The sequence below is a fragment of the Bubalus kerabau genome, chromosome 11 (genome assembly GCF_029407905.1).
Source record: "Bubalus kerabau isolate K-KA32 ecotype Philippines breed swamp buffalo chromosome 11, PCC_UOA_SB_1v2, whole genome shotgun sequence".
Taxonomy (NCBI): Eukaryota; Metazoa; Chordata; class Mammalia; order Artiodactyla; family Bovidae; genus Bubalus; species Bubalus kerabau.
In genome coordinates, this window is record NC_073634.1 from 72045740 (window position 1) to 72059538 (window position 13799).

Below are 13799 nucleotides of genomic sequence, written 5' to 3' on the forward strand. Positions count from 1 at the left end.
GTGATCTCTTTATTCACCATGTAACTCAGACAATGTGACAGTTCTCCAGTAGACAAGCAATATGCAATGTACATCTTACACTGTGGCCCGCAAGGCCCAGCTTCCTCCCACCTCCTACCACTCTGCACCTCAGTTTATTTGCTGTAGAAACCAAGCAAATACTCCCCATGCACACTTCAGCCAGTGTAGACTCAATAAGTGCTGAATGACTTAGTAAGTGGGCAAGCAGACCTGAGCTACTGATCAGATTGTGTCTGCCCCTTGATCTTTTTTTTCCAGCTTTACTGAGATATTATTGACCTGCAACATATGTAAGTTTTAGGTGTATATCACACTACAAAATTACTACCACAGTAAGTTTACTTAATACCTTTATCCATTCACATAATTATGATTTTATGTGTGTGGTGATAGCATTTAAAATCTACTCTCTTAAAAGCTTTCTAATATAGAACACAGTTGTTAATTACAGTCAGCATGCTGTGCAGTAGACCCCAGATCTTATTTGCATACAGCTGGAAGTTTGTGCCCTTTGAACCAACATCTCCCTATTTCCACCCAGCCCCTGGCAACCATCATTCTACTTCCCATGAGTTCAGCTCTTTTAGGTTCTGCATGTGAGAACATACAGTATTTGTCTTTCTCTGTTCAACTTATTTTACTTAGCATAATGCCCTCAAAGTGTTAGTGTTAGTCACTCAGCTGTGTCTGACTCTTTATGACACCATGGACTGTAGCCCACCAGGATCCTCTGTTCATGGAATTCTCCAGGCAAGAATAGTGAAGTAGGTAGCCATTCTCTTCTCCAGGGGATCTTCCCGACCCAGGTCAAACCCGATCAAACCCTGGTCTCCTGCACTGACGGCAGATTATTTACTGTCTGAGCCACCAGGGAATGCCCTCAAAGTCAATCCATATTGTTGCACATGGCAAGACTTCCTTCTTTTTTCTGGTTGAATAATATTCTGTTGTATGTGTACATCACATTTTCTTTATTCATTCAGGTCATTGATGAACACTTAGGTTGTTTCCATGGCTTGGCTGTTGTGAATAATTTTTCAATGCATATGGAATGCAGATATTTAAGATAGTGTTTTCATTTCCTTCAGATAAATACACAGGAATGAAATTGCTGGATCATATGGTAGTCCTTATTGCCAAATTCAGACTTAAATTGAAGAAAGTAGGGAAAACCACTAGACCATTCAGGTAGGACCTAAATCAAATCCCTTATGATTATACAGTAGAAGTGAGAAATAGATTTAAGGGCCTAGATCTGATAGATAGAGTGCCTGATGAACTATGGAATGAGGTTCATGACATTGTATAGGAGACAGGGATCAAGACCATTCCCATAGAAAAGAAATGCAAAAAAGCAAAATGGCTGTCTAGGGAGGCCTTACAAATAGCTGTGAAAAGAAGAGAAGTGAAAAGCAAAGGAGAAAAGGAAAGATATAAACATCTGAATGCAGAGTTCCAAAGAATAGCAAGAAGAGATAAGAAAGCCTTCTTCAGTGATCAATGCAAAGAAATAGAGGAAAACAACAGAATGAGAAAGACTAGGGATCTCTTCAAGAAAATCAGAGATACCAAGGGAACATTTCATGCAAAGATGGCTCGATAAAGGACAGAAATGGTATGGACCTAACAGAAGCAGAAGATATTAAGAAGAGATGGCAAGAATACACAGAAGAACTGTACAAAAAAGATCTTCACGACCCAGATAATCACAATGGTGTGATCACTGACCTAGAGCCAGACATCCTGGAATGTGAAGTCAAGTGGGCCTTAGAAAGCATCACTACGAACAAAGCTAGTGGAGGTGATGGAATTTCAGTTGAGCTATTCCAAATCCTGAAAGATGATGCTGTGAAAGTGCTGCACTCAATATGCCAGCAAATTTGGAAAACTCAGCAGTGGCCACAGGACTGGAAAAGGTCAGTTTTCATTCCAATCCCAAAGAAAGGCAATGCCAAAGAATGCTCAAACTACCGCACAATTGTACTCATCTCACATGCTAGTAAAGTAATGCTCAAAATTCTCCAAGCCAGGCTTCAGCAATATGTGAACCGTGAACTTCCTGATGTTCAAGCTGGTTTTAGAAAAGGCAGAGGAACCAGAGATCAAATTGCCAACATCTGCTGGATCATGGAAGAAGCAAGAGAGTTCCAGAAAAACATCTATTTCTGCTTTAATAACTATGCCAAAGCCTTTGACTGTGTGGGTCACAATAAACTGTGGAAAATTCTGAAAGAGATGGGAATACCAGACCACCTGATCTGCCTCTTGAGAAATTTGTATGCAGGTCAGGAAGCAACAGTTAGAACTGGACATGGAACAACAGACTGGTTCCAAATAGGAAAAGGAGTACATCAAGGCTGTATATTGTCACCCTGCTTATTTAACTTCTATGCAGAGTACATCATGAGAAACACTGGACTGGAAGAAACACAAGCTGGAATCAAGATTGCCGGGAGAAATATCAATAACCTCAGATATGCAGATGACACCACCCTTATGGCAGAAAGTGAAGAGGAACTAAAGAGCCTCTTGATGAAAGTGAAAGAGGAGAGTGAAAAAGTTGGCTTAAAGCTCAACATTCAGAAAACGAAGGTCATGGCATCCGGTCCCACCACTTCATGGGAAATAGATGGGGAAACAGTGTCAGACTTTATTTTTGGGGGCTCCAAAGTCACTGCAGATGGTGACTGCAGCCATGAAATTAAAAGACGCTTACTCCTTGGAAGGAAAGTTATGACCAACCTAGATAGCATATTAAAAATCAGAGACATTACTTTGCCAACAAAGGTTCGTCTAGTCAAGGCTATGGTTTTTCCAGTGGTCATGTATGGATGTGAGAGTTGGACTGTGAAGAAAGCTGAGCACCGAAGAATTGATGCTTTTGAACTGTGGTGTTGGAGAAGACTCTTGAGAGTCCCTTGGACTGCAAGGAGATCCAACCAGTCCATTCTGAAGGAGATCAGCCCTGGGATTTCTTTGGAAGGAATGATGCTAAAGCTGAAACTCCAGTACTTTGGCCACCTCATGCGAAGAGTCGACTCATTGGAAAAGACTCTGATGCTGGGAGGGATTGGGGGCAGGAGGAGAAGGGGATGACAGAGGATGAGATGGCTGGATGGCATCACTGACTCGATGGACGTGAGTCTCGGTGAACTCCGGGAGTTGGTGATAGACAGGGAGGCCTGGTGTGCTGTGATTCATGGGGTCGCAAAGAGTCAGACATGACTAAGCGACCTGATCTGATCTGATCTGATGGTAGTCATATTTTTTATTTTTTTGAAGAACTTCCATACTGTTTTCTATAATGGCTGTAACCAATTTACATTCCCACCAACAATATACATGGGTTCCCCTTCTCCATCTTCGCCCACACTTATTTTCTCCATGGTGACCATTCTAACAGATATGAGGTGATATCTCATGGTTTTAATTTGCCTTTCTTCTAGTGATCAATGATGTTGAGCATCTTTTCATGTACCTGTTGGCTATTTGTATGTCTTCTCTAGAAATATGTCCATTTAAATCTTTTGCCCATTTTTTAGCTATTATGTGAGTTCCTTATGTATTTTATGTATTAACTCACCAGGCAGATGATTTTCATCTATTTCCTCCCATTCTGCAGGTTGTCCTTTTATTTTGCTGATTGTTTCTTTTGCTGTGCAGAAGCCTCTTTATCTTTTCCAATCCCCTTCTTCTGAGCGTAAGGACCTCTTTGGAGAAAGTCAGTTTTTCACTTTCCTCTCACTAGATTTGACCAAATTCCCACTCACTCCTCCCAGCATCTATTAATAGAAGAAGTTCTTAAAGGGACTTGTTCAGCCAAACATAAATCCTGATGCAGTGATCATGAGAGCCCTGTAGAGGGGAAGTGACTGGGCCAAGGTTAGGGAGAGGCAGGGCAGGGCCTGGGCTCCAAAGTCAGGAAGAAAACTCCGGGACTCACAGCCACCATGGAGGACCCCCAGATGGAGCCAGTGGCCTCAGCATTCCTTTGGACCCCAATAGGCTATGACCCAGGATGGGATGCAGTCCAGCATCTTGCGTGCCCTGCTCACTCCACAACAGCCTCTTGGCTGAACCTGAGCCCCTGCTGCCTCCAGGATCTTTGAGAACATCTTGAGTCAGCCCCAAGAAGGATGGCCTCCCTGTTCTAAGAGCAAGAGGGAAGCCAAGGAGGAAGATAGAGGAGGCATCTAAGTTCACTGTGAGGTGGGAGAGGAATCTTCCTTCTGGAGGAAGGAGGGACCCCGCATGAGGAAAGGAGGTGCAGCAACGTAGCAAAAGCGTGCAGATAGCATCACTTTTTACAGTCCACACAGGAGGGATGAATGTAGGGGCCCCAGAGCCAAACCTGCTGAGTTTTCCAATCTCAGCTCTGACTCTAGGACCTCAGCTAAGTCACTTAACTCTCTAAACCTCAGTTTCCTTGTCTGTGAAGCAGGAGAGTAGGAGGTACCGCTCTGCAGTAGACTCCTACTCAGAGGCCCTCAGTGCAGCGTGCTACTACCCTGGTGAAGTCCCCTTCCATCCTGACTCTGGGTGTGGCTCTGTGACAGGCTGTGGCCAAAGGGACATGTGCACAGGTGAAGCAAGTGGGGGTCTGGTAAGCACTTGCACACTGGAGCTGGTCCTTTGAGGACATCTCTTCTTAGAACCCAACCACCACACTGAGGAAACCCAGGCAGGCCTGTGGAGGAGAACAAGGCCTGGCCAAGAGCCCCACTGAGTTCCCACCAGCCAGCAGCAGCGCCACCTGCCAGCCATGTGACTGAGGCCATTGTGGACCGTCCAGTGGGTCCAGAGCCCTGGTCCGCACCATGTGAAGCAGAAGAAATGCCTGGGCAATGCACAGAATCACGAGAGAGAGTACATGGTTGTTAGTGTAAGTCTCTAGGGCTTAGGAGGTTTGTTACCCAGCAACAGAAAACCCAAGCATGGTCCCCTGAAATGCCAGGGAAGATTCAAAAGGATAATCCACATAAGATGTGCAGCACAGCGCCTGGTGAGAAGCAAGTGCTCCGTAAAGGTAGTGACTGTACTGTGGCCACTTATCATCCACCAGCCATGGTGGCTCATATGGTAAAGAAGCCGCCTGCAATGCAGGAGACCTGGGTTCGATCCCTGGGTCAGGAAGATCCCTTGGAGAAGGGAATAGCAACAGAGAAGGCAATGGCACCCCACTCCAGTACTCCTGCCTGGAAAATCCCATGGATGGAGGAGCCTGGTAGGCTGCAGTCCATGGGGTTGCTAAGTTGGACATGAATGAGCAACTTCACTTTTACTTTTCACTTTCATGCATTGGAAAAGGAAATGGCAATCCACTCCAGTGTTCTTGCCTGGAGGATCCCAGGGATGGGGGACCCTGGTGGGCTGCCATCTATGGGGTCACACAGAGTCGGACACGACTGAAGTGACTTAGCAATTAGCCAGTATTCTTATCTGGAGAATTCCATGGACAAATGAATCTGGTGGGCTACAGTTCACGGGGTTGAAAACAGTCGAACATGACTGAGCAACTTACACACACACATACACACTCACACAGCCATAGAATATTAGCCCTCTCACTATCCACACACAGATAAGAAGTTTGCAAAGCACTTTCCTGTACTTATATTATGGCAATAGAAACCCCAAAAGGATTAAGGGCCATGCCCACGATGACTCAGTGCCTACATGGCTGGGCTAAACCCAGACTCACAACATCCATAGCCCAAGCATCACGCCACATAACCCCAAACACTTGCTCACATACAGCGACGACTGGTCTTGGGAAGAAATGCAACAGCGCAGACGTAACGCTTTCCTAGAAAAAGCTATCTTAGGATCCCATCCTTAGTGTGTGATTAGAAGCAGAATACTTAGAGCAAGTCTTAGGTTCCACATCTCACAAGTGGACGCAGTGACTGGGGCCTGGCTTCCAGCAGGGAATGCTATGAGATTCAAAGCAAAGTGTGTGTGGAACAGGGGGATGGGTTTTTGGCAGTTTTCTGCAGAAATCTGTGACAGGGTCTGGCCTCTTCCCATGCCCAAAGTGGGCATGTGCCCTGCACCAGATGGTGAGGGGCACACAGTAGGCCTACATGCCCTGGCCTCAGAGCACGTGGTATCCGGGAACCTCTGCCCCCACCGCTGATTGGGAAAAGGGTGCCACGGGCCTCATCACTGAGCAGCCTGCTGCTGGCCCCCAGCCTGCGAGAGAAAAGTGGTGAGCAGAAGCTGCCCTTTGTTCTGCCTGACAGCACCCCCATTTGGATGTGAGCAGCCCCCCTCATACTCCTACCCCCTGACCTTCTTTTCTTCCAGCCAGAAAAGGTGATGCACTGGCCCGGCCGCTCCCAGATTTGATATTTGTCTTCTCATCTCAATAGGAAAACTGTGAGGATGTTTCCCAAAAAGTGAGTGGGGAGCACGTGGCTTGCTTGAATGACAGACGCCCACAGTGGAAAAGTTGATGACTCCTCGGGCCTCGAGGTGTCTGAATAAAGCCGGGAAGGGACTGAATGAACAAGCCACGTGTTATCTGGGAAACAGCATCTTGGCAGCAGGGACCGCAGGGAAAGAATTTTGATGAGCATGGTTCCTCCAGCTCCCCAGATCTGACGCCCTTACACAGCCAGAGGATGGTCATCCAACTCAGGAACTGAACGTTCCTACAGGAGTGCTAACTAACTTACAGAGCACAGGCAAACCTGCCAGGATCCAGTCTGGGGTCCCCGTAGTGCCATGAATAGAGTCATGGGTGGCCTCAAGGCAGCCAGTCCCATGGCTCCTCAGGACCAGTGGGGGCATCGCCACAGCAGGGGCCAGCAGGATGGAGCTGGCAGCTGCAGGCCTCTCTCCTCAGAATGACCTGGTTCCTCAAAGCCCCGTGTGCCTGGCATCTGGCTGCAGGCCCAAACTCACCTATCGCTAGGCATACACCCTCCAGGCAGCCTGTCCCCTTCCTCATCCACTCGCTGCTCTGAGGGCCCAACGGGGAAACTGAATCTGCCACTCGATCCCCTGCAAGGGTGGGTCACTCATGGTAATCTCCCGGTTCCAACAGAGGTCTTGCAGAATAAAGAGGTGAAGAAAGACAGACCCTCCCTTCAGCCTGCCCGTGAGATGGAAAATACCCCTTGTGGGCTATGGCTTTTGTCATCTTATGGCAGTTTCTGACATAGCAGTGCTAGCTACTGTCTGCAATGCCTCTTTCCCTGGGCAGTGGACTGAGGGTGGTGCCCCTGCTCACCTACCATGTGTGGGGCTCCTCCAGCCCCGCCTGCGCCCAGACTTTGGCACCGGTAACAGTTTGTGCTTTGGGCAAGATGCCCTCTCTTGTTGACCCTCTTCATTTCTGTCTGATTGGCTTCACACCTCATAAACAGTGGTTTGTTTTTGTTTTGCAGAGAAGGAAAGCTTGTGTGTGAGCAGGAGGGACAAAGAGTAAAGCCCCCTCATCTTTTCTTCCTCCTTTGTGCAGGGCCCCACAGGCAGTGAGGAGATAATAAATATTTACTGAATTAAATCAGCTCAAACTTCATCCAGAGCATCTCAGACCAAGGGCTCATTTTACAGATGAGGGTGTGGGGACCCGGGGAGGGGACGCCCTCTGTGTGGGGCCTGAGAAGGGTGGACACACTGGACGCTTGTTAATATTGTCTGGGAACCTTGATGGCACCTGATGCTCAGCTGGCATCCTGACCGATTAAGTCAGAATTCAGGGGTGGGACCAGGTGGAGGTGTGAAAGCTCTGAAGATGATCCAGGTGATCTGGTTGGCAGGCCCTGGCCTCAGGGGGAGGTGAAGGCAGAGCCTATATGTGGAGACCAGACCAGAGAGGGTGCTGTCCGTGCCCCTGCAGACCCCCAACGAGGAGGGGTATCTTTGGTGAGTTGAGTGGATGGAGAGAGCACTGGGCATTTCAACACATGCGCATCTTGTGTCTCCTGGCCCTGCCGAGAAACCTGCACTGCGGTTGGATGACCCAGGACAGGCTAAGGGGCAGCAAGACATCCCAAGACGGTCCCGAGCCCAGACTAGAGAGAAAGGGCCAAACTCAGAGTCCCACTGTCCTGAAGCACGAGACAGGACCCCAGCCCTCCACGCCCAGCTTTCTCCAGACGTCTGTGCCTTCTTGTCATCAGCAAGAGAGCTAAAACAAGTATGGATCCTAAAATCTCTCAAGGCAGCAATTTTGTTTACCATTTTCTTACTCCAAGGGCACACTTTAGAGAGACCAGAACGATGCAGGCTCACCTACCATCAGGAGACACAGAGCCACCCATTCGGGGTCTGCGCAGTCGTTTTCTGCCCCAGACAGCACAGCACTGTATCAGGTTCTGCAAAAGATAAGACTTCTTAAAAATCATAATCACATACCATTTCACACCTAAAAATAATTCCTTAAGATCATTAAATATCCAGTTAGTGTAACTGACTATCTCATAGTTATTTTTATGGTTTATTTACTCAAAAAAGGACCCAACAAGATTTACCCACTGCATTTGATTAATGTGACTCTGAAGTCACTTTTAGTCTATAGTTTTTATCAGTTATAAGCTGGATTACTTCCATTAAGAGAAACTTGCCTTCATCAAATACTTAGCTTGAGATACAATTTATGTAGGAAAGGAAGGTTAAATGCTAAATTCTTTTCCTCTAGATACCACTGTTCAGAGTAAATAATTAGTTATCCAGAATCCTCTAAATGTATCAATGTGTGTTTTTATTTATTTTGAGCATCATTAACTCTGGGCTTTTACCACACTTGACATCTTTCTCTGTATTTCAATTATTTCTCTTACTGATATTCAAACTGTCCCTCTTTGAGCGGTGGGAGCTTGTTTAAGTTGGCTCCTGAGTCTTTCGGTCCTGACTTTTTTTGGGTTTTGTTGTTGTTGTTTTTAAAATTTTATTGAAATATAGTTGATTTACAATGTTGTGTTAATTTCTACTGTACAGCAAAGTGATTCAGTTACACCTATATATATTCCTTTTCATATTCTTTTCCATTATGGTTTATCACAGAATATTGAATACAGTTCCCTGTATTATACAGTAGGAACTTGTTCATCCATCGTATAGAGAGTAGTTTGCATCTGCTAATTCCAACCTCCCAATCCTTTCCTCTCCCATCACCCCTTTGGCAACCACAAATCTGTTCTCTGTATAGTATCTCTGAGTGTGTTTCTGTTTCATAGACATGGTCATTTGTGCCATATTTTAGATGCCACATATAATATTATTTGATATCATATGGTATTTGTCTTTCTCTTTCTGACTTACTTTGCTTAGAATGATAATCTCTAGGTCAATGCATATTGCTTCAAATGGCATTATTTCATTCTTTTTTGTGGCTGAGTAATATCCATTGTATGTGTGCACCATATCTTCTTTATCCATTCATCTGTCAATGGACATTTAGCTTGCTTCCTTGTCTTGGCTATTTTAAATAATGCTGCCATGAACATTGGGTGTATGTATCTTTTTTGAATTATGACTTTCTCAGGATATATGCCCAGGAGTGGAATTGCTGGATCATATGGTAGCTCTACTTTTAGTTTTTATGAGGAATCTCCAAACTGTTTTCTGTAGTGGCTGTAACAAATTTATAGTACCATCAACAATGTAGGAGGGTTCCCTTTCCTCTACAACCTCTCCAGCATGGTACTTATAGACTCTTAAAATTGTATTTTGTTGTTTATCTTTGACTGCACTGGGTCTTTGTTACTACGCCTGGGCTGCTCTCTAGCTGTGATGTGTGGGTTTCTTGCTGCAGTGGCCTTGGTTGTTGCAGAACACACGCTCTAGGGTGCACGGGCTTCAGTAGATGCAGCTCAGGGGCTCTGGAGACCACATAGATTCAGTTGTTGTGGTGCGTGGGCTTAGCGGCCCCGTGGTATGTGGAATCTTCCTAGACCAGGGTCAAACCTGTGTCCCCTGCATTGGCAGGAAGGCTTCTAACCACTGGACCACCAGGAAAGTCCTAGACTTTTTGATAATGGTCATTCTGACTGGTGTGAGATGGTACCTCATTTTAGTTTTGATTTGAATTTCTCTAATAATTAGTGATGATGAGACCTTTCTTATGTGCCTGTTAGGTCATCTGCATATCCTCTTTGGAGAAATGTCTATTTAGGTCTTCTGCTCATTTTGCTATTGGGTTGTTTGTTTTTGAGCTATATGAATTGTTTGTATATTTTGGAGATTAAGCCCTAATCACTGACCTCAAAAGTCTTTGAAAACTTCCTTGCTTTTGAAATAGTATCTCAAGATGTCCAGAAACCTTCTACAGTCCTGGACCATTTGTCTAAGAATCTCTGGTTCGTTTGAATGGAAAATGATTTTCCATTATCTGGAAACTAGGCTACTCGATGGTTGGCCATTATTTATGGCATTTTCAATGGACAGGACAACCAAGTAGCTCTCTTCTTGTTTCTGTTTCATTTTCAAGACCAAATACATCATAAATTTATACTGATTATTTTCAGTTCAAATTTAGGATTATGGGGATTTTATTGAAACTTTGAAAATTCTATACTTATATATCTTTCACACGGAAGATCTTGGTTCTAGCAACATTATCATAATCACTTATATGCTTAAATTTAACAACAAATGCAATAATTTCAGAAAATAAACTGGTATCATTACTAACAAAATGACGATAAAAACAAGTTTTTTAAAAATTCTTTTTGCCTTAAAATATATAGTTAAGGATATATATTATAATTAACTGAACCCATTCTTCTGTGTGTAGTTATTCCACAAATTTGATATGTTAGGGTCATTTGTTTAGTTTTCCTTTTTTAGAAATTGCTTTTTACATTTTTCATTTAATTTTATTTAAAAACATTAAAAAAATTTTTTTTGGCCATGGTACACAGCATGCAGGATATCAGTTCTCCAAAGATTAAATCTGGGCCACCACAGTGAAAGTGCTGAGTCGTGGTTAGTTTTACAAAACTCTCATTTAGTTTTATAATTATATAAAACATTAACTTGGTTCCAAAGTCAAGCATATAGCATAAAATAAGGTGCATACAAGAAATCTAGTTCCTATCCTAGTCCCATCCATCAAGCTCCATCCCTCCCCCCATATGTTACCATTTTACTTTTATAATTTGTTAAAATTATTTTGAATGAATTAGCTTTGAAATTAAGCATGTGTGTGTGTATGTATATGGCCTCACCTTTTTTGATAAAAGATAGCATAACTATATACCTTGTTGTCTATCTTTTTCACTTAACATAGAATTTTGGAGAAATGTTTCATATCAGTGTATGGAGCTGTGCATCATGCCTCTGTACAGAACTCAATCATATAATTTTACCATGGTGTATTCAATCATTCCCTACTACGGACATTTAGCTAGTTGGTAGTATTTTATTCTAATAGAGCTACAATGGAGAGTTTTGTGCATGCATCTTACTTTTTTTTTTTGGTCAGTGCATTTTTGGGGATAGATCAATGCATAAGAATTATGTTAGATATTGGGAAATTCTTTATTTTCTTGGGCTCCAAAATCACTGCAGATGGTGACTGCAGCCATGAAATTAAAAGACGCTTGCTCCTTGGAAGAAAAGCTATGACAAACCTAGACAGCATATTAAAAAGCAGAGACATTACTTTGCTGACAAAGGTCCATCTAGTCAAAGCTATGGTTTTTCCAGTAGTCGTGTATGGGTGTAAGAGTTGGACCATAAAGGAGGCTGAGCACCGAAGAATTGATGCTTTTGAACTGTGGTGTTGGAGAAGACTCGAGAGTCCCTTGGACTGTAAGGAGATCCAACCAGTCCATCCTAAGGGAAATCAGTCTTGAATATTCATTGGAAGGACTGATGCTGAAGCTGAAGCTCCAGTACTTTGGTCACCTGATGTGAAGAACTGACTCATTTGAAAAGACCCTGCTGCTGGGAAAGATTGAAGGCAGGAGGAGAAGGGTACAACAGAATATGAGATGGTTGGATGGCATCACCAATTCAATGGACATGAGCTTGAGCAAGGTCTGGGAGTTGGTGATGGACAGGGAAGCCTGGCATGCTGCAGTCCATGGCGTCGCTAAGAGTTGGATATGACTGAGTGGCTGAACTGAACTGATTGGAAAATTCTCCTCTACAGGTGTAGCTGGGTGGAGGTGAGGTTAGTTGGACAAGACTCTTAAGGATGCACATTAAAAAAAAATAATTTTATTTATTTATTTTTGGCTGTACTGGGTCTTTGTTGCTGTGTGGACTTTTCACTAGTGAGGCAAGCAGGGGCTACTCTTTGTTGCAATGCTTGGACTTCTCATTGCGGTGGCTTCTCATGGGCCCTAGGGCACTTGGGCTTCAGTAGCTGTAGCACATGGGCTCACTAGTTGGGGTTCCCAGGCTCTAAAGCAGACTCAACAGTTGTGGTGCACGGGCTTAGTTGCTCCGTGGTGTGTGGGATCTTCTTGGACTGGGGATTGAACCCAAGTCTCCTGTATTGGCAGGAGGGTCCTATCCACTGAGCCACGAGGGATGTCCTCAGGATGCACATTTTGAGCCAAGTTTCTGCTTTTAAGAATTTGGATGCTAATACATTTTGGTAAATCATACCATCAATCAAAAATGATTTGATTCATGTAAAAAAAAAAAAAGCTAATTATTTCCCAGAAGTAGATGGGTTTGCATTTCAAATTTTTGTTTTTGTTATGTTAAATTTATAAAATTTTGCAACCAGCTTGAGTTTAGTTCAGGATCCTTTCTGAACAACTTCCAAGGAATCCTTGTTTAGAATTTACTGTGCAAAAGGAATTGGTGAGATGCTGGGCTAAACACTGCTCAGGATAAGAGAAATATGAGACATTCTTATCTTGGCTTTCCAGAAGTTTATAATCCAGCTGAGGTGATAGGACTGAAAAATAACTATAACATAAGATAGTATGTAATACAGCTAAGCAAGATTTGCAGAGAAATATCACCATGAGAGAAGGACATTTCAAGCTAGCTGGATCAGGAAATAGTTCAGAGAAAAGGTGGGATTTGACTGAATTTGGGCTGTGAAGGAAGCACCTTTATGAGCAAAGGTGGGAAAAGGCAGGGGGCATGTGAGTTTTAGGCGAAGCTCCACATCTGGGGACAATCCTGGGCCCAAGGTTAGGCTGGCTTGGGAGGAACAGGGAGAGAGAGGTTAAGTCTGGGCTGCCTGACATCATTAGGAAGTCCCTGAGGGCAATGAGAAGTGGGGTTCCATGATTAACTAGCACTGTGGGGATATCAGCTGGGTCCTGTGGACAGACAAAGGCATCATCTCCTGGAGCAGGGAGAGCTGGTAGACGGTGCAGACTTGCCGGATTTAATGTAACAGGAATGAAGAGCTGCCCCTGAGGAGGAAGGCACACGTAGGGGTGATAACTTGACTGTCAGGGCAGGTGAGGGAGGGATGAGTGACATGGTGAGGTTCTGTGTCTGCAGTGCTGGGGGAAAGAGGACTGCATTGGCCAGTAGGGAGAGAGCTATACTTTCACCGATTTCCCATGGAAATGCTGTACATACTGTCTTAAGTCCAGGTGATCTGGGTGGAGGTCATGACTGAAGTCCTCAGAGGGACCAGTTGTTGATGAGGTTGTCCGTGTGCAACTCTGGAGAACCTGTGGGCTCCCCCATGTCTCCTGGGGTGAGGGAGAAGGCGGCCGAGCTCCTGTGTGTCTTTCACAGTGCAGGGTCTTGGACTCTCGCTGGAAGCCGTGCCAATTTCCTCCTGACTCCACTGGGAGGTTTTCGAAGTTGCAGAGTCGAGGTGGACATCTGGCCATCCGGCATCATTT